This window comes from Oryzias latipes, chromosome 21, assembly GCF_002234675.1.
Source record: "Oryzias latipes chromosome 21, ASM223467v1".
NCBI classification, from domain to species: Eukaryota; Metazoa; Chordata; class Actinopteri; order Beloniformes; family Adrianichthyidae; genus Oryzias; species Oryzias latipes.
In genome coordinates this window covers 4607661-4632570 of record NC_019879.2, presented here as the reverse complement: position 1 = coordinate 4632570, position 24910 = coordinate 4607661, and the positions used below count along the sequence as shown (strand labels likewise).

Genomic DNA, 24910 nt, shown 5'->3' with positions numbered 1-24910 from the left:
ATTTTAAAAGCTTTCCCAGTGGTATTAATTATGATTATGATGGATCTAGCCCAAATCAAAAACTTGGGTCACTTCCTAGGTCATAGTTTCTGCAGAACGGCAGTAGTTCATTAGAAATTCACCTCTGAGTTGTTAATGGGACCGTTGGCACAGAGCAACACCCCCCCCCCCCCTCTCCCATCACCCATAACTGAGCCATATCAGAGCTACCCAGCTGTACGGTTTTGAGCCAGATGCCAGCTCAAACGAGGAAAACAAAGACGTGCGTTAAACCCGTCTTCGAGTACAGGCATCAGAATGGAGCAGAACAGGGAGCTTGTGGCCACAGATACAAGCTTTTTCTAACAGCAATTTTTCGTCTGCTCCTGATTCAAAAATCGAATAAAAAAATCCTCACAAATGCAATTTGAAGCCCCAGTTTCTTCACGTGTGTCCTTCATCATCATGAAAAAAAGCCACAAGAAAATGTTTGAAACAGCAGAAACACACGTTTTTATTAGTGGGTCTGTAGGCAATGTTTGAATCAACTGTTAAATTAAAATAAAAATGAAATCAATGCTTTGCAGTTCCAGTGATATTTTGACAACAGTAAAAAAAACGCTTTCTACATGCTTCACTAAAACTTAAATGATGAGAAATTGGCTTTCATTTAAAATGCAGATAGGACCATCTATTATTGCTATGGGCATAGTATTGTGCCAGGTGTTGTGGTCCCCCTCGCACACCTGCCTGACGATTGGGTCATACGCACCTGTTCTGCATCTAATTAGACAACCTTTATTAGTCCATCCTCCAGCCATTGTCGGTTCATCTGCTTCTCTATGGAAGAATACACAAATCTCTGCTGTTGCCTTGTTGAAGCCAAGCTAAGCCGAGCTAGGCCACATCAAGCCAAGTCACTTCAAGCCAACCCAAATCAACTCAAGTCTTATCAAGCCAAGCCAAACCAAGCCATGTCAAATCCTTCTGGATTCTTCCCCTCCACGCCATCAATCTCCCCCAGGAAGAACAATTCTGGACCTACTGCCCATCTGCCAGTTGACTCTTCACTGGATCAGCCATCCACATTTCTACGTTCAATGAACGGCACTACTTCTGACCCAATCCCTGTCTGCTTTTGAATCCATCTTATTCAAAACCTGACAGTTTTGGGATGCTGATTACGATCCATTACCAACCCTTGCAATTATCTCAAGCTGTAAACATTCACCCAATGACCAGTTATTGTTACTCCCTGGTTGTTTTTACACCCAACTTAACCAAAAACCCTCCTTTGCTCCTGATTCACTTCCTTTTTGCAGCTCTCAGTAAGTTTTGTACACCCTAGATTAAGGTTCACATGTGCTTCCTACTCTGTCCTTGCAACTTCTTTGACAGCCAGTCACTAAAGCAGATGCCAGAACCACATTGCTTTTCAACAGACAGCTTGTAATAAGTGCTAGACATCAAAATGAGAATTAACAGCAGAGACTGGCTGCTGGGTTTTTGAACTGTGGGAGTTTTCTGCGTCTTGTATGTTTGTAGCTGTGGCTTGCCAATGCTGATTCTGTTTCCAGTAACCTGTTACTCATCACTCCCCTGCAGAATATCCCCCCCAGTCATCTGTAAGCTTCCCATCAGTCAACCCCATGGTACACAATATATCTGGTTTCTCCCTGCTTGTAGAACATTTTGAAGTCTAAATTCTCTGTCAAGCTCCCCTAACTTTTAGTAAAACAGTGTTTTAGACAAAACATTGTCTAAAAACACAAAAGTTGCTTTTTGAGAATAAGATTGACACTAAGATTTAGAATAACTTTGTGGAAAATAATTAAGGTTTATTGAGTGGTAATGTCAGAGAAGTCAAACTGGCGGACGGTGATTGATTCCTAGAAGATAAACATAATTAAAAGAATATTAATGGTTTTTGCCAGTTTGCTCATTAAACCAATAATATTAAAAAATAAAACAGCAAAAAAGCATGAGAGTAGAAAAGATATAGTATTTATAATGACAATTTATTTTATTTTATTAAATGTATTTATTTCAAATTGCACAGGCCAAAACCCCATCTTTAACTTTCTAATGTACCAGGCTCAGTGTGAGTTATACATGTGTGATAAGATGAAAAAATTTAAGGCACAAACATTCAGTTATCCTAAGTTGGCTGATTCATTTGCAGTAGATGTATATAAAAATTAAATATATGCATTTCCCTCTGAACAAAATCAAATACATTTTCCTGCAATAAGGAGCTAAACATTATGTGATTTACTACTTTTAGCAGAGAATATCAAACGTATCTTTAAAAAAAAAAAGACGTGTACAGCAAAAAGAGAAAATAGAGCAAAGGGTAAAGGTAAAACGGCAATTCCTTCATGAATAAAAGCCACACCCACTTTTTTTTTGCCTGTGTAAAAGCAACATGGAGAAACATGAGCAACCTGGGTTAGAACATGGGTTTAATTGGGAGGGTTAAACCACCAAATGGAGCCCAAGCGCGGATGTGTCTACAGCTCACCGCTCCCCCAGGGGATGGGTCAAATGCGGTGAACAAATTTCACACACCTACAGTAAGTAGGTGACTAATGGGACTGCTTTATCTGTCATCAAAAACTTCAGCATTGAATTGGATTTTTTTTAAATCAAACCAATTAGATGTGTTATAAATTAGAAATGGGCTCAAATGCTGTGTAAATAGGGAAACCAAACTGAACTAGAAGGAGGGGCATTTCCAAAAGAAAATGCGGGGTTGGATGCTATATTGCTGAATGAAAATGAAACTTTAAGGGTAATAATTGGTTAAAAATGGATGGATGGATGGATGGATGGATGGATGGATGGATGGATGGATGGATGGATGGATCGAAAACGCCAAACCAGGGGCAACGTTTCCAGACCTTCTGTTTCCAACAACTGTTGTATCTCAATTGACATGAATCAGGAAAAAAAGTCTCTAAAAAACAGCAAGGTCTGGTCGGCATTGGAAATACATCTATTGCTGTTGTTGATAACTTTGTATTTCTGGTCGTCGCAGTATGACGCAAAGCTACACAAAAGGTCTACTCTCCGCATGCGCCATGACAGTCTAACTTTGAGAGGAACCACTCACCTGCATTGCCTGGACCATTCTAAACCCAACCGTACCAGACCAGAACGTACTGTACTGCTTAGTGGAGATAAGGCTTCGTGTATGGTACAATAATGCCGTTTCTATCGTCATAAAGGAAGTCTAGAGATTGATGTTAAGTTCTGAGCAAACGGGAAGCGACAAACGTAACTTCAGCTCCGAACTTGTTATCTTGGTTTTTTTCTTATTTCAAACTGTTAAACCTTGTTTTCTCCAAAAATATAGACAATGCACACAGTGAGGTGCAGATTTCAAAATAGACCGGCAACCACGCAATTCCTCAAACTAGGCATTCCTTGAAATCACACATATGCATTGCAGCACAGCAACTCTTCTCCAGTGCAGTGGAGATCATGTTCATAATTAGGAGCAAACTCTTACCTGCAGCTTTGTACTTTACACTGCAGAAGGATAGTGCAGCTTTTTTGTGAAGCCACAGAATGTCAAACAGGCCTTTTTTTCTCTCCCTCCCATAAACATATAGCATATTTTCCTTAAGAGTGGCACATCAATGGTATAAAGTTCTTTTTTTTGTTATTTTACTATAAATTCCTGCATTAATTTTTAAAACTGTGTGTAAAATCACAGCAACAAGTGTATTTTTCTGTTTCACAGTTAGGCAGGAAATGGAAGAAATCACTAAAATTAATCAATTTCTTGTAAAATTTTGATGCAATTCTCTGCAATAGGTTGATTGATTAAGTACAGGGACCAAGATTTATGCTCAGTAATCAATACAATCTGTAGGAAAATACATGCTGTCGTGTCATCTAACACAGTGTTTTTCAACCTTTTTTGAGCCACAGCACACTTTAACCTTGACAAAAATCCTGCGGCACACCAGCATCCAAAAATTAAAAGAAAAGAGAAACTCATAGTCTGTATTGATCTACAGTCCCTCCACAATCTCACATGCATTTTTGTGATAATTGTGGCAGAAAAAGCTGGAAGTTGCAGCTGTTTTTTTTTCTAAAAGATGTAATAAAAGTTAAGTTAAAAGATTTTAAAAAAGTTTGATGTGGTTTCACGACGTTTAACAAGGGCGACTCATTGTGCGCTGAGACGCTGTCACTTTAACCCAATGCTTCATGGGAGATGTAGTACATACAGCCAACGAACGCAGAGAACTTTTTTTTTGAGGGGGGAGGGGGGTCTGTTAGGTAAAATCTTATAGTCCCACTTTTTATTTTAGATCATTTTTTGGATCTATTTTACAATCGTTCCCAGTGGTCTTTTCATTATGATTATGCTATGTTTTACCCAAAATCTGACAACCTATCATTTTCTAGGTCAGACATAATTTCTGCAGAGTAGTAGGAGTTCATTGGAAATTCACCTTTGAGCCCACCCCCATTTCCCCATCATCCCTTTTCTGTTTACACACTCCCACTAGCTTATAGTCCCTTACAACCCCCAACCTAACATCACTGGTGCAACAAAAATGGCGAGCAATATCTGAGCTATCCAGCTTTGACTCAGATGCCAGAACGAGGAAAACAAAGACGTACAAAGACGTTCAAGTGTATACAGCAGACCCAAACGGAGCAGGGAGCTTGAGGTTAGTCATAGACGCCTTTACAATGACAAGCTTCCTCCAATAGCGTTTTTTAATCTGCTACTGATATGAATCAGTAGCGATTTCTTTTTACATTAAAAACAATTCAACAACCTCTGCAGCATTTTCAGAAAGCTCGTGTATATTTACAGGTTTGTCCCAAAAAAGAAGGAACAAATGATAGCTGACCATACAGTCTCTAAAAAGGCCCGTACACACCGGGACGAATATTCGCCAGGCGTTATTCGCCAGCGTTTTTCGCCACGTCTTTTGTGTTCACACCCAGGCGATTTTCGCTGACGATGAGCCGAGCGAACATGCAATTTCATTCCCTGACATTAGATGGCACTTAATGTAAACAGAAATACTCCTGTACACGAGGTGGCGCTGCGCAACTTTACGATTCTTAAAGTCGCTTTTCACTCAGAAGAAGAGAGCAAGTATTTACGCGCTTGTCAGAATCATACAAAAAAAACATGAATATTTCAAGCATCAGTAGCTCCAACTGGTACTTGGTAAGGGGATATTTAAGAATGTCCGTCATTATTTCTTCGCGGCAGTGTAGACGCTACTTGGCGTCTAACTTCTTCGCTGGTATGTGTGCTCAGCAAGGCAGTTTTGTGTTTGAGCTAGTTGTGTTTTACTGTAACTTCAGTAGCTCCAGACACGTGTGCAAAAGCGCCATTCTCATTGGTCGAATAGATTTCGACGCGACGCGTCGAAAAAAAAAAACGAACCCGAGGCGCCTCGGTGTGCACACTCACATTGGTGCCCTTTGTTTAGTCACGAGGCGTTAAACGTCGGCGAAAATCGCCGGCGAAATTCGTCCCGGTGTGAACAGGCCTTTAATCCCCATTTTAAGTAATATTTACGCCTTTTTGTTGGTTTTTCATACAATTTTGACCTTCATTTTTCATATATACAGTACAGACCAAAAGTTTGGACACAAACTTTTGGTGTGTGTCCAATGGGAAGGTGTGTCCAAACTTTTGGTCTGTACTGTATGTCCTCCATCATGAGAAAAATGCCACAAGAACATGTTTAAAACACCAAACATATGATTTTCTTTGGAGTGGATCTTTAAGTAGTTTTAGGTAGTGCACAAAGTCATTAAAGCTGTGCGTGTTTTTTTTTTCTCAACAAAGTTGACTCATCTTTCTCTCCAGGAATTGTGGCTCCTCTAGTTGTTTTATTACACATCCGGTACTTTTGAATATCAGTCTCATTTGTGGGAATTAAATGAATGAAGCATTTCCAAAGAATTTCAAAATGTTAGTTATCTAAGATGCATTGAGTAAAGAGCTTGAAGGCTTTCAGTGACATTGCAGCAACAACAGTGGTGGGATGCTAAAAAATAACACACCAACAGTTTTTTTTGTACTACATCAACGCAAATATAAATTAAACCTTATTTATTTGATTGGACTAATGTTATGGTGAATGAAACCTGCTCAAAAGTGGCACTTTCACTGGTTCCATAACCCAGAAGACCTCCTGTTGCTATGGCTAAACCTGACCTGCATCCATCTCCTTTTCCAAAGGTCAGCTTGTTCATTCAAGAGGTTCTAGGTTGCACCACCTGAAACCATGACATCACATCGCCAAGCAAGGTCATCTATTATCTTTCTAGTATCTTTCTACCCACCTGGCTGAGTTTCCAGCCGGTCTAATGTGTCTTGGCTGTTCCATCATTGCACTTGACACCTGTTTATACGGCGTAACCTCTTTACCTGATCTCAGAGATAACCCCTTCAGGTCAGTGAGGGGGTCACTTATGTAATCGTGGTAGTGGTGTCAACCCCTAAAAGGCTGTACCCATGATGTAAATGAAAGACAGGTCAACACACTTAGAACTGATCACCTTCATTATTCACACACGGATATTAAATTGTATAAATGCGTTGAAGTTTTTTTTTAAGAATGTTCAATAAGGTTTCTGTTAGGGACACTCATACTGGAAGCTTAAGTTGATAATACATTAGTGCTGGGACGATTCTAGCAAACTGTGCTGCTAAATGGTTTGGGATGTGATGGAGAGCAAGTGATCATTTCTCCAATCAGTTTCCCAGTCTAAACACGTAATGTCATGAGGGTTGAGTTCAATTTTGGGGTAGAAAAAAAAGTGGTTAGTGCAAAAAGCTGTGCAAAATTGAGAGAGCAACATTGAGGTGTTTGTGATTGTGAGGCCCTGCACCCAACTTGTAGCCTGTCCAGGGGGGTACCCTGCCTTCACCCAGCAGTGGCCAGGTTAGGCTCAGGCAGCCCTAAAGGAGATGCAGCAGATTAAGAAAATGGATGGAAGAATCTTGCTGTTCAGCTATCGTAATTCTAATTTTTAATCATTTATAGTCGTCTTCAAATCATAGAAATATGTGAGCTCCCTCCTATACCTATTTGCAACATCAGTTGTTTGAAAGCCCTTGCCTAACACAATTTACGTTGTTTAATGAGTTAAATGAGAAAATTTATCTTTAAAGCAATATCAAGCTGTACAATATGCATATCAATATAAAATCACAATAAATGGTTACTTTCACTGTGCATAAACAATCTTAAGGCTGCTCGAAGTATTTAACGAATCAAATAAATCCTGTTATGCATTTGACCAATCGGATGGACCCCTTTTATGTTAGATGCTCCCCTCCCATGTAGACTAGTTTCATTTGGAGTATAATCTAAGGTATGTTGACTCTTATTTAAATTAAACTGCAGTGAAATGGAAATGATGATTTTGGTTGTTTTGCTATTTGTTCATATGTCGCAAGTTCTGTCCTCATCGCAATATTGATCACTAATATCGCATATTGCGAGTTTTCCTCCCAAAATGCAGCCCCAAAAAGAAATGTACAAGACTCTCAAATCTATATCAGAATAAAATACCAGTGCTTTGGTTAAACAAGATGTTTTGATTTAATACAACAAAAGTTTGTTATCTTGACTTTAAATCCTAAGGCAGCCCTTAAACTCATGTTTTTACGTTGAAACGTTCCGTTTTGCTTTACAACAGGACAGAACAGTGATTTGTTTACAAAGAGGAGAACATGCTTTCCTTTACTTATATCTACATTTGTGGACCTCTCTCCCTTTTCTTGCATTTGAGCTCTTGTTTCACAGGCTTGAAAGCTGCTTGCGATGTGTGCAGAGTGAATGGAACATGAGGAAAGATGTTTGCACGCAGCCCGAGGCTTCAATCTCAGTTTTACAGCAACCTTCACCTAGAGAGCTGATTATTGATCCGCAAATGTCCAAACTATGCAGCAGACAAATGACCAACCCTATCTTGCCAAGCCAGCAAAATCCAATCTCATCTAATTTTTCTGCACTAGACATGGGCATTAAGAAAACACACAGAATACATGCATTCACATCATTTGTGAATACATGGCTGATTGGGCTGAAAGTATTAGTATCCAGAATTAAGTTCAGCGTCTGTGGGCTTAAAAAACCTTATTAGCAAAACAGAGCACACATGATCTGACTTCTCATTGTTTCTGGAATTAGCAGCTGCATTTATGCCAACACTATTAGTTTGCATTCAAGGCAGCGTATTGTTTAGAATAAATTTGCACAGAACTCTTTCCTGAGCTGGAGGAAAATGCAAAACAAACTGGAGCTGAATATAAAAAAAACAACAGCTTTTATCGTGTTTGAAAAAGGGTCTAAACCTCGTATTTGCTGAAGAAAAATACATGTTTTTTCTTAGTTTCAAAATGAAAAATCCATTTGAATAACTCTCATGCACACGGGTGTTGCTTTAAGGCTTTCAGCTCCACGTTATTCCCAGGTTTTGTGTTACAAAGACAGTCTTGTATCAAAAGGCATAAAAACTTTTATATTCTTGTTACAAAAGTTGACCTACAGTATTCTTTCTGACCGTATTTTATTTAGATAAACAAACACATTCAAAATTGAAGAAGTAAATCTTTTGTCTTTTTTTAGTTGGAAACATACCTTTTTTTGTTGTGAGATGTGGGTTTAGTGTTTATTATATGCAAAATTGTCATTTACTAATAGATGCATAACCCTGACATGTGGCATTGAGAAGTAATTCTATAGCTCATATTCAAACCACTGACTTGTAACTTGACTCGTAACAGACATAAATGGATAGTTTGTTGATACTGAAGCTCTGCATATCAGCCATTTACCCGTCCACCTATTTATCCATTCATACATCCATCTTCAGAACCCGCTGAGTCCCTTTTGGGGTCACGGGGCCACTGGAGCCAACCCAGCTACTGTCAGCTGAAGGTGGGGTTCCCCCTGAACACATCACCAGACTGTTGCAGGGCCACACAACCACACACAAACACAGCTTTGCATATCATTGTTTGTTTAATGTCTCTAGTTCGTTTACTCTGAGCAGGACGTTTTTTATTTTTCTTGAAAAGTGGTTAACGATGGACTAAAATGGAAGAAACTGGAGTTAAATGTAGCAGCAACCTAAAAAAAATGAACAATCATAAACATGACTGGAAACCAAAGAGCTATTTCAATTAAACAAGACAATGGTATTATCCACTTACTCATTTTCTAGTAAAATGATAGATATCTAGTAATTTAAACCACCAACCTAAATATTCTCTGTTCTTCAAACCTTAATGATCACAGCATTGAAAGTGAAGGGAAAACTAATCTTTCATAATTGAAGAAAAGAAACAGGGAAGCATGACACAGATCAGCCAAAAAAGTTTTTTTAAGCTTTCAATTCTTGCTTAACTCCACCAAGTGAATTTGACAGACATCATAAATTAATGTCGTAAAATATTTACAAAAAAATAAACAGAACTTATCATACCTTAGATTTCCAACTTTCTCATTTGTAACTTTTTTTTGATGCAACAACTTATATTTTTTTGTTGTCGATAGCTTTATGTATTGAATGAGAACGCAGGAAGTGAAGTTTTTGTTGTCTGAGTTGTTCATTTGTAGAACCACTAGAGTAGGCGTTCATGTTTGGTGTTACAGAGTGAAGGAGACCAGTAATAAAAGGTTTCCCCCAGAAGAACAGCGATTGATTCTTTATTAACCCGCTCTGGAGGCTGTGAGGGTCCGAACAGGGAAGTGAGCCCTGAAGGAAGAATCCACCTTCAGCCCTGGAGAGGATCTCTCCTGCGTTTTCTAAACACGGCCAGGAAGAAAAAAAGTAATCGCAGGAAAGGTAGGCTAAACATGAACGACCTTTTTTAAAGTGCAAAATAAAACAAGAAGTGAACAAGTGTTTGTCTGTTGGGCCGCTTAAGTGAAATGTGCTGCTGCTTTTATTTCTCCGTTTTCATGTGGCGTGACAGGAAAACCAACATGTTAACCTTGTCAGCTTTCAGCGAGGATATTAACGGGGTGAAGATGTTTCCGGGCTGTTTCCGATGGAGTGCTCGTAGCGCATATACACATATTTTTTCTTCCCACTTTTGACAGAGGTGCAGACATCGGGACGCCTCTGTGCTCCGCCCTCGCCCCGCGGGCTCCTCGCCTCTCCCTTCCCTCGTCCGACGGCCCTCGCGAGGGGGGTGCCAGGAGGAGCGCTGCATTAAAGCGCTGTATTGAAGTGCCTTATTTGTAACTCTAAAAAACAGACACATATACCACTCAAAAAATTAAAGACTTAATGCCACCATTGTTATCCCTCTTTGGTTTGTGCCGAGAGGGCCTTAGTCCCTTACTTTGAAATCAAAAACAGGCGATAGTTTAAACCCACTGTGTTTATCTCATGAAAAAAAAGGACAGGATGCACGTCCATGTGACTGTGATTGATCAGAACAATGGTGAAAGCTTAAGAACAGTGTATTTTTTTGTTATTCTGTAATTGTCTTCAACAGTGATGCAGCCAAACAATAACCCTCCTCCACCCTTTCCTTAAAGATATCCTGCATGAGAGAAGATAGCATGTCAACCACCCACAGCCTGTCACATTTCTAATCTTTTCGTTTTTTTCTTAACCTATTCTCTGGCATAATGTAGAGCTGCATGGTGATAAAAAATTGTAATAGCCTAACATTTACCACCTTCAATAAAAAGAAAAAGTTTGTATCGGGCAGTCGTGTTGAACTCGTGTTCATGCGTTTTCTTCAAGTTTCTACAAGCGTGTTGGGGTTCTATGTACCAGTCACGCAGCCATTGAATGGGTGTTGAAAGTTAAACCAAATTGAACTTTGACAAATCAGGGACTCAGATATGGTAGTGACTTATGGATGTCGTCCTACTAAATGACAGAAGCATCATTCATTTGAAAATTGATCGTGGCAGAAAAATTCTTAATACTGATTTGTGTCCGGCTGGAAATATAAGACAACAAGTCTTTCATGTTTCGGAATAGCACACGGTTTTAGGTCAAGCGCTAGTATGGGGTAGCAAGGTTATTATAGTTAACGAAAACGAACGAAAAAACTAAAACTAGAACTGAAAAAACATTTTCGTTAACTGAAATAAAAATAAAAACGAGAGTTTAAAAAAAAACGAAAACTAACTAAAACTGTTTGTTGTGTGAATAAAACGAACTGAAACTAAACTAAAATTAACCCCAAAAAATCCTTCGTTTTCGTCTTTGTTAATACATAAGTCTTTTTGGTTGAAATAAAGTCTATTTACTTCACGCTGCTAGTTTTACTGTGTATTTGACCCCTACGGCATCACGTTGTCTGTGACGTCACATGATGTCTGTCAGACACTGCCGGCTAGCGTGGTCATAGACATTTACATGAGCGTGATGGCTGCATTAAAAGTTGGGAGAAAGCGGGAGAGTCCTATTTGGGACTTTTTTGAATATAACAGCGTCGAAAACAAAAGTAAGTGCCTTGTAGTCGAAGCAGGAGACAAAATTTATGGAACGCTCCTCAAAGGGAAAAACCCTACGAATCTAAAAGTACATTTAAAAAGCGCACACAAAAACGCAAATCAACAGTACCTAGACAAGCTAGCCTGCCGCCCGCCCTCCCCCGAAAAGGAAGCGAGAGCAGATAACGTAATGCTGTTATCGGCTGTTGTATTTTAATTTAAGGATGGTTGTCCTTGTGTCCTCTGAATAATAAGTGTTTCAAAATGTATCTTTGATTGAGTTTTTATTATAAAATACTTATTCTGGTGATTTTGAATCGAGCACCTGACAAATATCCTAATTTACAAAAAAAAAAGAAAAAACTGAAACTAACACTAAAACTAATAAAAACTAAACTAAAATGAAGCAATTTCAAAAAATAAAAACTAATAAAAACTAATAAAGCTGCCTCTAAAAACTAATTAAAACTAAATAAATTTAAAAAACAAAAATTCAAAACAAAATAAAAACTAAAACTAATAAAAAATCCGAAACTATTATAACCTTGTGGGGTAGAGATACTAGCATGTTCAAGAATACACTTTTAGTGCATTCACAAACGTGAAAACATGTGAATGCAGTGTGAATGTAAAATCACACTGCAAATTGGGTAATCCTCTTCACTTCTGTATCTCAACAAAGAAAATCTGTAGCTTCATACGTAGCAGTAAAATCCAGCTGCATTTTTAGTTTTGTGCAAAAAAGGTCAAAAGGAGGTTTATTTCAAAGGGTCGCTACACTTTGAGGGAGGGAGTCAATTTACTGAGACAGGGGACAGCAGCTCCCAGTGAAAAGATAAGAAAAGACACCTTCCTAACTTATCCTTGTTGGACAGACAAGGGAAAAAGGATGCTCAGCAGAGCAGCAGGACGGGTTACTGCTGCTGCTGTGGAAGGAAGAAAGAAAGATAGTGGGCGATGTGGAGGAGGAGGAAACAAGGGGAATAAAAGTGAAATGCAGCACAATGTGAATCCAAAGCTTTAAAAAAACACATTTGGGGAGAACTTTCTGAGAGCAAAAACTAAATTCTGTACTGCAATCACATCAAATAGAGAGGGAATCAGCTGCCTTATGGCATGCTTTTATTTGTTGCAGAAGCTGTGCTCATGTGCTTTTATTCCTTTCCACTATGTAAATTACAAGCAGAAAATTGACTAAAATGTCCCCATCAGCCTGATACATGGGATGCATTAAATTAACACCCCTTTCACCCTGCTGCACACTAAAACACAGCCATGATTCGCAATGTGAAAAACAAACCTAATGGGAGTGCATGGAACCACTTACAGGACAAACTGCTCTCTTGGTGTTTTGCAGTTTTAGTAGCCAACCAATAACAATTGACTGTCTTAAATATCTTCACATTACATTGATAAGTATTCACTTTTTTAAAAGTGTGGGAAATTAATCTGCCCGCTTGACAGCCTCTGCACCGACTGCAGGGATTTGCACTCACCCAGACTTCTGGCTATTTGAGGACAACACACAAAGTGACGTTTAAGCTCGTTTTATAGGCCTGACAACTCTATGATGGATTCAGTTCAGGTCAAATCTCTGTGTAAGCTTTGAACAGTAACTCCGTCTAATGTCACTCAAACTAAGTAATGGCTGCCAACCAACAAATATGTATCATGACTTGCGCAGAACCTTTTAACCCTTGTGCTATCCTTTGACCCCACCCTTACATTGACGTGTTCTCCCTACCATGACAAAGGTGGATAAAGGTGGAGAAGATTTCATGTAATCCATGGACACCAGTGAAGATCACAAATCATTGAAGAAAAAAGGTTCAGCGCACTGTATTGTGGGTTCTAGACCAGCGGTCCCCAACCCCCGGGGCCAAATGTCCGGGGGGTCATTTGGTACCGGGCCGCACAGAAAAAATAAAATAATTTACATTACTTCCGCTTTATTTATTACCTAATCTGAAAGATGTTTTATTTTGAAAAATTGCCAGATTCTCCGTTACATCCGTCTATGTCAATCTTGACGCAGGCCAAGGCGCTTTTCTCTGTCACGTGATAGGATACTGCTAAAATAAAACCCAGGAGCTAGCAAAATGAATCAAAAACAAACGTCTTTTGGAAAGTTTCTTTGCCAAGTGGAAAAGGCCCAGCCAGGAGACAGAAGATGAGCCTTCAACTTCCAAAAAAAGAAAGCTACATTTAATAGACAGTATCAGGAGTCCTACTTAAAATACAGATTTATCCCAGCAGGATATTCCCACGCACCATTCAGCATTGTGGTGAGTCGGATTTTACAAGCACTTATTTTGAAGGCATGTTTAAACGTTATCATAGCGATTAGTGACCAGAGAGCGTTGCGGGCAGAGAGGACGTTGCTCGTCAAAATTCGTGTTTATTGTTATGTTTTGAAAATACCACTGTTTTCATGCAGGTCATATCATATTATTTTATTATGTTGTAGTGTCGGTCACATGCATGTTTGGTCTGCTGTCAGAGTTCTGCAGGCTGCAGCCAGGGGTTACTCTCGGAGCTGGTACCACAGGGAATTGTGGGAATCAATCCCCTTTGCCTGCTTTGGTCAAAATAGGGTTGAGCACGGGTGTGGGAGGGGGGGACGATGATGACACATGTGCGATGTACAATGTTTTGCGTTTCAAAATAAAAGTGCAGGGTACGTGTCTCTGCCTCTATTGTACACAGCAAAATCTGCAGTGTTGATTTGTGTTGAATTTTCCAGTGTTAAATATTTCGAGTTGATTAGTGTTGATCTTAGTGTTGTTTTGAGCACATCCAGTGTTAAAACAGATTTGGGGGCGGAGCTTTGTGCTGCAACGGCTGACGGAGTTATTTCAAACTCTGTTGGCGGTTTTTTCTCGGAGAGCGGAGGAGGAAAGTCGTCTGCTACATTCATTTCAAAAGGGTAAGAACAAATATATAAATGTCTTCACTATTATAAACATAAAGCATGTTTGTAATGCGATAGATATTAGTTAGCTTCGATACATTTATTGCTCTTAATGTTAAGTAACGCGCTATTTTTCTTTAGCTAGTTTTTCAGTGTTACATGGCGACCCACTCCAATTAAAATCGCCTTTTTTTTGAGTATTTTTAACATATTTTGTAGCATTTCTCTGATGATATTGGAAATTAAATAATGTAATATGTAAAACTGTGTTTCTTAGTATTTCTTATTGTAATTGTAGCAGACAAAAATGCGCCGTTCGGAAAAAAAAAACTCAAATATGTGACGCAGTTACTAAAATGCGCGACCCGGTCTCTCCGCTCTGCCCCCCTCATGCGTTTACCGTCAGACGAATAGATCGATGAACGTCTTTGTCTCGTCTGCGCTGGAATCTGTATCTAAACTGTACGCATAACGCAGTGTCGGTAGTGTTACCGGTTTCCAGCCCAAAGTAATCTGAAAACCGCCAAACTCTTCTATGTCCTCGGGGTGGGGGCGCTGCGTACGCTGACACAAGCACACACACGCCCACCCCACACACAGTTCTGCTCCCAAACTTTCATTCATTTTCTTAACCCAATTTTGGACAGGCGGGGCGGGGCGGGGCGGCAAACCCCCAACAACAGGTTGTATGACAGAGCCCGGGTCCGTTAAGCGCCGTCTCTGCCTGTTGCGTCTCCAGTTTAAAAAGGATAGCGGCACTCCAGCGGCCATACAGCCTGACTTAGGCCGGTACGGTATTTTCATGAGAAAACCCCCCCCCGCTGAACCGACCCTAAAACCGCCAAAAACGCCCCCAACATAGTTAAAAGACAACTGAGCGCTGTCACAACAAGGATCCGAAATATAGTAGTAGTAGTGGGACTTTAAACATCTAATGTTATAACTATGGTACAAGGTTGGACTTTTTCTCAATTACAGGTGTGAATAAATCAAAAGCACATTTTTAAATTGAAAATGATTTGAGCATTAATAAGAAAAGTAACTTCTGCTTCGCGCCATAATTATCTAAAGATGGGGGAGGAGGACGAGAATGGACATTCATTGGAGGCTTGACAGGGGCGCGTTTTGGAAAACGTTTTGAGACAAAAAATACACAGTAATTTTATGACCTTTTTGCTACTTATTTATTATAAAATACTTAAATGTCGCAGGATGGGTGAGATTCTGTGTGTGCATGTGCGTCAGTTAAATAGAAAATCACTCCAGACACGTTTTTGATCAAGTAATAGTTGTTTTATGAAAGAAAGCTAGGAAAAGTTGATTTTGCTTATTAGACATTTTTAAAAGTATTACTGATATGAATTGTGTTCATTAGAACAAAAATGTTTATCTATGCTTCAACTTGTCTAAGAGCAAATTAATTCTGTGAAACTAAAGTACTGTTTTTTTCCTTAAGAGTTTCTGTTAACTGCCACTATGCTGCTATAATACATCCGATTACAGTCAGGATTTACCTATGCAGATCTCATCTGTGAAGGTGAGCAGGCATTCTGTATAATTAAATATTTACATCATTAGGTCTTTGTTAAAATGCAAGGAAGCTGGGAATATTTGATCAAATGTAATGACATTTTTTTATTACTGCCGATGTTATTACTTTTTTTCTTTCTTTCGTTCATGCCAATTTTTTCTTCCAGTAAAAAACAAGTTTGGACTTCCGGATGGAACTGAGCTTCACATTTTTGACGTCTCTGACACAGCAGTGGAGGAAGATGTTCTTCTTGAACTTATAGAAAGCAAACCTGACCTGTGTCTGACTGTTTGTGACAGCATATCAGAAAGTAAGTTTCAGTAACTTTTTGAATGATTTCACATAACTTATCATTAGCTCTTGTACAAATTTTTACATTTTTTCCCTTTCTCTCCCATAGAACATTCATGTCCATCCACCCTCCCTGAAGAACAGTCAGTCACTTTAAGTGTGACCGACTTCTTTAGAGAGCTAAGCAAAAAAATCATTGAGGAGGCCAAACACCTGACACGGACAAATGAATTGTTTCAACTTTTGAAAGCTGCTGAAAAATTAGCAGAGAATGATGAGACCAGTAAGCATTACATTGTCTATAGATATGATAGTATACACTGTATTATCTCTGTGTTCAGAGTGGATAATAATAATTTCTTCCCAAATTCTCTGTTATTTTTTTATATTTTGATAGACTGGGACAGTGATATGGCTTCACTGCTGCTCCTTCTTCATCTGTTGCCACCCACAGCAGGACGAAAGAGGATTAAAATAAGCCCCAATGATGCTGTGCCTAAAATGGTGCACTTTCATAAGGTATGTGTTTTACAATATTTACAAACTGGGAGTGAAAACAAAACCACAGGTAGGTGTAGGCACAAATGTGTTCATATTTTTTATTTTAAGTTGTGCAAAATATTAATTTGTGCACACTTTTGTGTTTCAGCATACATTTCTAATTGACAGTTATCTAACCAAATATTCCTCCATTAAACCATCTGTCCCCTCATCCACCTGTCTTCTGGATCTTCTAACACCAGCTAACTTTGTCTTCCTCCACTGTATCCATAAACCTCCTCTTTGGTCTTTTTCAAGACCTCTGGCAGCTCTAGACTCAGCATCCTTTTACCAATATACTCATTGTCTCTCCCCTGGACATGTCTGAGCTATCTCAGTCTGGCCTGAATTCTCTAAATTGGAGATAATGTTTGCACCCAAGAACTAACTATCATGTCCTAAAATATCTATTTATTTTGAAATCTTTGTCAATCTTTTTCAGTCATGTTGCAGCATTGGTGAACACCTGCAACAACGTGAAGGCAAACAACCTTGCCATTGGCAGAACCCAGAACAAAATTGAGACCAACATCGTTGTGGACAAACAGCTCATTCCCTGCCAAGCCACTAGTTCACTGGGCGCGTTTGATGAACTGTTTAAATCCCACTATTTTTTCAACTTGTCCTATGAGGAATCCCTGGTCCAGCTCTACACTTTTGTTCAAACAACCATCTTTAACATTGATGTCACAACAACAGACGAGTCTCCGAGAGTTCGTGAGTTGCGTGCTAAACTGCTCAACTAGCTTAAAAATGTTTAAGTGTTTCATTTGTCAGGCTGTTCATGTGACCTGTAAGTCTTTGACAATCCATTTAAGACTTGACCATAGTTTTTATCCAAGCACCAGGTTTAAGTTGCTTTGTGCACAGGGTTGTTGTAGGCGTCAGTTTTCAACTTATTCTGGTTTCAAAAAGCATTTGGAAACTGTTCACGTTACAGAGTGGTAATTCAGCAAACTTGGAACCATTTGAGGCTTCTTTCAATGACACAACAGAAGTAAATTCGGCAGATGAAACTCTGAGGTCACATTTCAATGAGCATTTATGAGCGTACAAAGTGTTTGTTAGTAATGAAAATGATTTCATTAAAGCAGACAGTCTTGCCATTCACAGGCCATTCAACTTACAAAGTGCCTACAGTGAAGACAACAGCATTTATATTGTACCTCTGTCTTTGTTGTAATGATGGTCAAGTTTACCTTGTGCTCAAAATGTTATTGTGCTTGGAGGATTTCTTACTCTTAATAAAGAGTTTAAAGCTTTCTCAAATGTCATAATATTTCTTTCACATCGTAAAATATTTTTACACTTGGTGTTTTCTCAGGCGGCTGCACCTACAACGCAGCTAGGGATAGGTAGGAAAAGATGATTGTGTATCTGCTTCTACTTCTGTATAATCAAAGAAAGCCACGCTTCAACTGATCGTCGGTTGTTTGTATGTATATATTGACATAAACATATTTACAACATTAAGGAAACAAACCTTTTATGTTTTGTATTTGACTACTTATAAAAGTAAACTTAACGTAAGATAAAACTAGTCTTTTAAAGGCACTAAAGTACAGGAAAAAAACTTATCATGGGAATCAACTCAGAATAAGAGTTAATTTTTGACACAATTTAGTGTTAAAAAAACACTGTTGAAGTGTCAAAAATAACACTAAGAATGTCAGTAATGTAACACTATTGCAGAGTTAAAATAGTAACACTTTATAAAGTGTAATTTTAACACTGGGCTGGTGAGGATTATATAAACACTCGCAAAGTGTTAAAATTGACACTATGGGAGTTAAATTAACACTGCTGATTTTGCTGTGTAGCGTTGCTGCAGTGTGTGTCCGTCACATGCAATATACCGGTCCGTAAAAAATTTTAAAATACGTCAAACCGGTCCGTGGCGCAATCAAGGTTGGGGACCGCTGGTCTAGATGACCTAACTCCTATAGGATATCACAAGGGTTACATTTTCATATCTGCTTCTCAAAGACAATGCCATTTATAACATATTGAATTATAGTAGTGCTTTGTTAATCTCTGAAGTTAGGTTCTAATATATACCCAGAAAATAGTAAACCTTTTTTTTACATTTATCACAATTGTTTTAAGGCTGTGAAACCCCTTACTACACATTTTAAACACTTTTCTCAGACAAACATTACCATTTTACAAGTGTTGTAAAGGATACAGATACGTATCAAAAAATCGATCTAATACTCAGAGTAACAGCATTGTTGGATAAAAATCACAGATGTAAACAAGATTATGTTGGTTAAGATGTATCAAATCAACCAGGAAGTAAATAATCAGTGTCTGACCAAATTTATCAGTCTTTCTTCCTGTTGTGTCTCTACTGTCTTTACATGTTTGTGTGCATCTGAAGCACACAAAAAGAAGTCCATCACAAGCTTGCTTCTGCCAAGTCGGGTCAATTACAACTGGTTGAAGGAGAACCTACAGAGAGGGATGTGTGTTGAGTGCACTAAACATATTATAACCCTTGTTTTCACAGCACTGCAAACAATGTCTGAACAAATTAAAATGTCACAATTATTTATACCACAAAGAACAGAACAGTCTAAAAGACCCAAAATGGTTGGTCTGACTGTTTAAAGCTTTTATGTACTATAGACATTTTTGCTTTTGTTACAGAAAATATAATGTGCCAGCAAGAAAAAATTGTTTTTCCTGTTAAAAGGCATTTTCATTTATGGTTTCAAATACCAAATTCATTATAAATATTTAGATATACCTGTCTAGACACATATCTAGATATCTAAAAGAGGTGGGAAGACAACAAGAACAGACAGGATTGTCTTTCTCCGACTCACATAGAGAGTCCCACGGCCGTTGCTGATAGCAGGAAATTGTCAGCAAATCTTCAGCTTTAAAATCCACTTGAGGTTACGAGACATATACTGTAATTCAATCAAAAAATTGGACTGTATGGTATTGCCACAAAGCATGTTAAATCTGTTATGATTGAATTTGTAGTCCATGTATCACGATGTGCGTATCGTATCATGACAGAGGGAAAGATTCACAACCCTAATTTTCCCACTTTTCCCACTCTCAAAGCTTAAATCTTTATAAAAAAAAAAAAAGTCCAGCATTATAGAATAAAACCAGTGTTCTAGCGATCAAAAATAGTAGTGTAAATTTGGCAAGAAGAATGCTTTCTGTACCGTACAGGAGACAAGGAATGGAGGAAACTGATTGACAATGGTCAACTGTCAATCAGGACAATGTGCTGTGAAAAAAAAAAGTTTGCCCCATGAGTACTAACTAATGCTGACATTTTTTAAATGTGAGCATTGTTTTTCTTGATATAAACCACTTAGTGTGTACAGTATTCTGGCCAATTATTTTAGATTTGATGTTTATAGTCAGTAAAATGTTTTGCTAAATTGCTGAGGAAGTCCTACGTGGCAAAACAATCTGCCTCTAAGAGCATTAAGCTGTCAGAGCACGGCCATCAAACCAGGTCTTTCAATGCAATGGATGTCTGAACTCTCCAAATAGGTACTTTTAATATCAATTTGCAGGAAACGCTGCTTGAAGTCCTCCCAACCCCAAACACATCAACTTAACCTTTCAGGCACACAATACATCACCTCATTGTCTCCAAAGTCTAAACACAATCAGTCTAGGACTCACTTCATTTTAGAGTTGATGGCTCAGAGAGTAAGGCATGTACGTGGAAACTGCACGGACTGATAGATAAGGGCAGCAGGTGATTCATTTTTGAGAGCTGGGTTTTTTCAGTTAGGCTCAGAAGTGCAGGCCACGTCTGGATTTAATCAATGGAAAATCCACCTGGAGCACAGACCGAAGGAGCCAAATAATTGAGTGGCTTAGTAAAAAGCAGAAGATCTGTAAGAGAGAGACATCATGTGAGCATGTTAAAGAGTGTCAAAACAAGCCCAAAACAAAGCTACAAAAAGGAGTTTGGGGTGGTAAAAACTAATATGTAAGTGGATGAGGGGAATGCACATTTAATTCACTAAGAGGGAATTTAAGGCAGGGCTCACTGTTGAAAGTTTGACAAGACAAGAGCATGACACACCAGACGTAAACCATTTGGGGCTGGGAGTCGAGCTCCCAATCAATCTTTTCAAGTGCAGAACAGAAACCTCATCTATCACTGTTGAGCGAGGATGATGCTAAACGGAAAAAAGTGACAGATAAACGGTACCCCTATCTGTCAGCAAATTCCTCTCCAGGGACAACAGGTAAGAGTTCCTGGCTTTCAGAACGGTAGTTCAACTTAAAAAGGCTTTGATAAAGCCATTCTGTGTTTACTGCCACAGTCTCATTCGTCATGCACCCAGTTTGCTTAACAACTCCTGAAATGGAAGCACTTAGCAATTAGGACTGGATTGCAGAGTGGAAGGACAAGTTCAAATTATATGAGACGCAGTAAAGTAGACTATTAATTTGGGTTCAAAGAGAGTATGCCCTGAGGGAGAGTAAAAGGAAGAACAGAAGTGTTGAGCTTCGTTCACACCACTATGTGATGCGCGTTCAAGAACATGCTAAACAGGCATTCTTTACCATCCTCTTAGCATTTAGTGTTCACACTGGACTGTAGACCTGCATAACAAACTGCTAATTTATTGTTATCGCAATATCAAGCTGTGCAATACGCAAATTTACCTTAAATGTGCTTAAACAATCTTATGGCAGCTTGAGGTACTTAAGGAATCAAATAAATCTTGTTATGCTTTCGACCACGTTGTTGACCAATCCCACGGAGCCCTTGTATGTTAGATGCTCGCCTCCTAAGATGACGAGGGTCATTGACTCTTATTTAAATTAAACAGTTGCAGGGAAATGGAAATGATTTTTGGTTGTTTTGCTATTTGTTAATGTACCACAAGTTATATCGTCATCGCAATATTGATCGTAAATATCACAAATCGTGAGTTTCCCTCATATAGTGAACCAGCCCTACTGGACTGTCTCAATAAGTATGTACACGGCTTTCATAAACAGTGTCAATCTGTTGATGTGTCTCCAACTCATTCACAAAGACAAAATGTTGGCTAAAGCATAAGACAAATGACATTGGATGAAAGCAAAGTCTGAAACTTCTATAAGTCAATAACAGTCAGTTAAGGGTGATAAATTACAAAGTCAAGTTTCATCAGCCTTGAAAAGACGAAAGAAAGAGTTTTTATTTCTGTGCACATATGTATGAAGCCCAGATTAAAGTCTTCCTTTACTGTCACCCTTTCAAAGAAGCAGATCAGAGCTCACTGCAATACGATCTGGCGTGAATGAGACCAACCTTAACAGAACCCTTGTGCACTTTCTGCTTCACTTCACTCAAAAAGTGAAGCTTCCACAGAAGCTGGAAATGTATTCAAACTTTTAAACGCTGTGAAAGCTCGCCTCTCCACCTTCAAATGAAAACCACTTACTGATGACGCGCAGGTCTCTGTCTGCTTTGATTACATCAGACAACTCCAAAACTTTTTCAGTTTAGGTTCTAACATGGCTTTGAGGTTTTGCAACGAAGCCAAATCAGAGTCAGCAACAAAAAAACATACAGGAGCAACTTCAACAGATCCATTGAAGTTGGCGATATCACAAAAGACAAAAAGAATGGAGAACACATCTGAGTAAAAGCTTTTTACCAAAAAGTAGTTTCATTAGTTGTTGAATGATTGGTTTTAGTGCAACCACTTTGAACTAATGCATAATTTATAATTATAGATTGTCCTGCAACAGACTGACAACCTGTCCAGAGTGTACACCATAACTTTGTTTGCAACACATTAAAAAAAAAACAGATTATATTTCACTAAACCAAACGTTACTAAGACTACAATAACTCCCAACCTTGTTAGTAACTTTTGGGCAAAGTGTACCTCCTCAAAATCGGTTCGACATCAGTAAACACAACCAGAATTATTAAGTGTCATTTTTTGAAAAACCTTTTAAGTTCTCATTTTAGTGCAGAATATACGGTATATTAAAAAAATCACTTACAAGTGCAAGTTCAGGCAAGGTGCTCAAAGAAATGCAAGATATTTATTCTCACTCTCGTTACGTTTACACATCTTCTATTACTATGATTTCTTTCTTTCTTTTACTGGAAAGTTTGCTTTGAAGTCCAGCACCTGAAGCACATTGTCTGACATCAGTTTAAGAAAGAGATAGGACAAAATGGTGACACTGGTCTGGGTCAAAGTCCTGTGCCAGACTGGTGTCTTAAGTGCTTCTAGAAGGCAGTTCTAGCACTCTTTGATCATACACACAACCACACTAAAACACCCTGCTGCCCAGGAAACTATGGAGTCTGTTGCTTCCAGCACTATAATGCTTGCTGCAAGATAAAAGGCCAGACTAATCCCAGATTTTTTTTTAAAGATATTTTCACCACCTCTTTTTGAAGAGCAAGGTCATATCACAGACCTGCGTTGCTTTAAAACTTGACTTGACTCTAATAAAAAAATGATATGTAATTCCATCAAAAGCAATGCAGAGGAATTTTAATCACAAATCATCCTTGAGGACCTTTCCACCTTTTGTGGAAACGTAAGCTTCATCAGTGATTGTCCTTGTAGCCTTCTATGCTAACATGCTCTCGAAAATCTATGTTTATTCTTGCAACAAGTTTGTTAATTGGAATAGTGGATTTGTTGATAACATTATCAAATCAAAGCAATTTCGCTAAGGGGGCATGCATATGATTACACCTGTTAATAATGCACCAGTTGATTTCAGCTAATATTCAACTTATTTTGAGTAGAGCGAGGAGAAAAATCAAGAGAGGACACTTTTTAATCAAATGCAGACGCCACAAACTGCCAGGCCCAGGGTGCAAGGCACTGGCTCTATGTCTTGGTTTTCCCCTCTTGCCACTGAACATAAACAGCCCTGTGTCGTTTGAACTGCCCTAATGAATAGAAGCACATCTTCAGCAAAGTCAAAGCACGCGTGGGCCCAGCCGCCATCACTGCTGGTTTGTGAATTGGTAAGGACGTCTGGGCATTGTGCCAGCAGTGGCATGCTGTCAGAAGCAGCAGGAGGGCATCTAGAGTGGCTGAAACAGGCTGCTGTGCGTACCACTAAAGCTACCAGATTTCATTAATCTGCACAAATCAGAATTCCCCCAAATCCTGATTACGTTTGAATCCAATGAATAAGTAAATGCATCCAAGCAGCACATTGTAAGTTGCCAAAGGTGACAGGGAAACATCTGTATACATACTAACAGATTAGGTCCTTTGTTTTGTTTTTTTTGAAAAGGTGCAGTGAGGTGACGTCTTCATCTGCATACAGACTGTCCCTCCCTTCCACCCTTAACCTGCGACATCTGCTTTCAAGAACAGCAGCTGACTTCTACTGTTGAGGCCACTGCCCTTCAGTCAAAGGCTTTGCTTTTTATGATCAGTGAAAAGAGCTTGACAGGAGTTCGGCTGCAGCGTCATAAACACACGCACCTGTTGGTTACAGCTTGACATTCTGTTATTTACACCAAACATTTAGGATTACAGCATCCCATCCGTCCTGCACAAACCTATAAACCCTTCAACTTTCCAGGCAAAACCCTTAAATTGTGTCGTGTTGAAAAGGCTTCTGGCTCGCATTTCCCGATTTAGTGTGAACACGTATTCTGCATAACACGGGCATTTGTTACATTTTTTATTATTGATTTCCCTCATGAATGTGCACATTTTAACCATTACATTACCCACCAGCATTACAATACCCATTACATTTTCACTGAGACATTTTCAAACCTAAAGTTTGATAGGCTAGTTACTTCCAACAGTCACAACACTAACAGTTTAAAAAGAACTTGTTTAATACTGAAATAAATATATTAAAATAAAAAAATCAAGGGGTTCAAAGAAAATCCTGGTTTTAGTAGCTGATATACAAACTAACCTAATTTTACAATCACTGAGTCCATTTCCACTTTATCTTTTATTTTAAAATGACATTCATTTGTATTTTAATGCAAAAAAACCTACTTACAAGTGAAAATACTGTCCTTCATAGGCCTGTTGCTTTAAGAAGCTCTTGTATTCCCCACCTGTTACCTTTATTACTGGCTCCTGTTTTTAAGTAGTTATCTATATTAACGACACAAATAATTGAAAAAACTCTAGTATGAACACAATATGTTGTAATTGGAGAAGGAAGAATGCTAAGTCTCATCCCAAGAACACCAAACCTACTGTAAAGCAT

At 38.8% G+C, this 24910-nt stretch overlaps 1 protein-coding gene and 1 long non-coding RNA gene across 4 annotated transcripts in view; one reads left to right on the top strand and one right to left on the bottom strand.

Annotated features, from left to right (window-relative positions):
- Positions 1-24910, bottom strand: part of sema5b (semaphorin 5B) — a 209913-nt gene that overhangs the window by 172511 nt on the left and 12492 nt on the right. The window lies entirely within an intron of this gene.
- Positions 14116-17980, top strand: LOC110016991. Its single transcript, XR_002872452.1, has 6 exons — positions 14116-14364; positions 15806-15886; positions 16047-16190; positions 16281-16454; positions 16569-16690; positions 17154-17980. It is a non-coding gene; the product is annotated as an uncharacterized LOC110016991 (long non-coding RNA).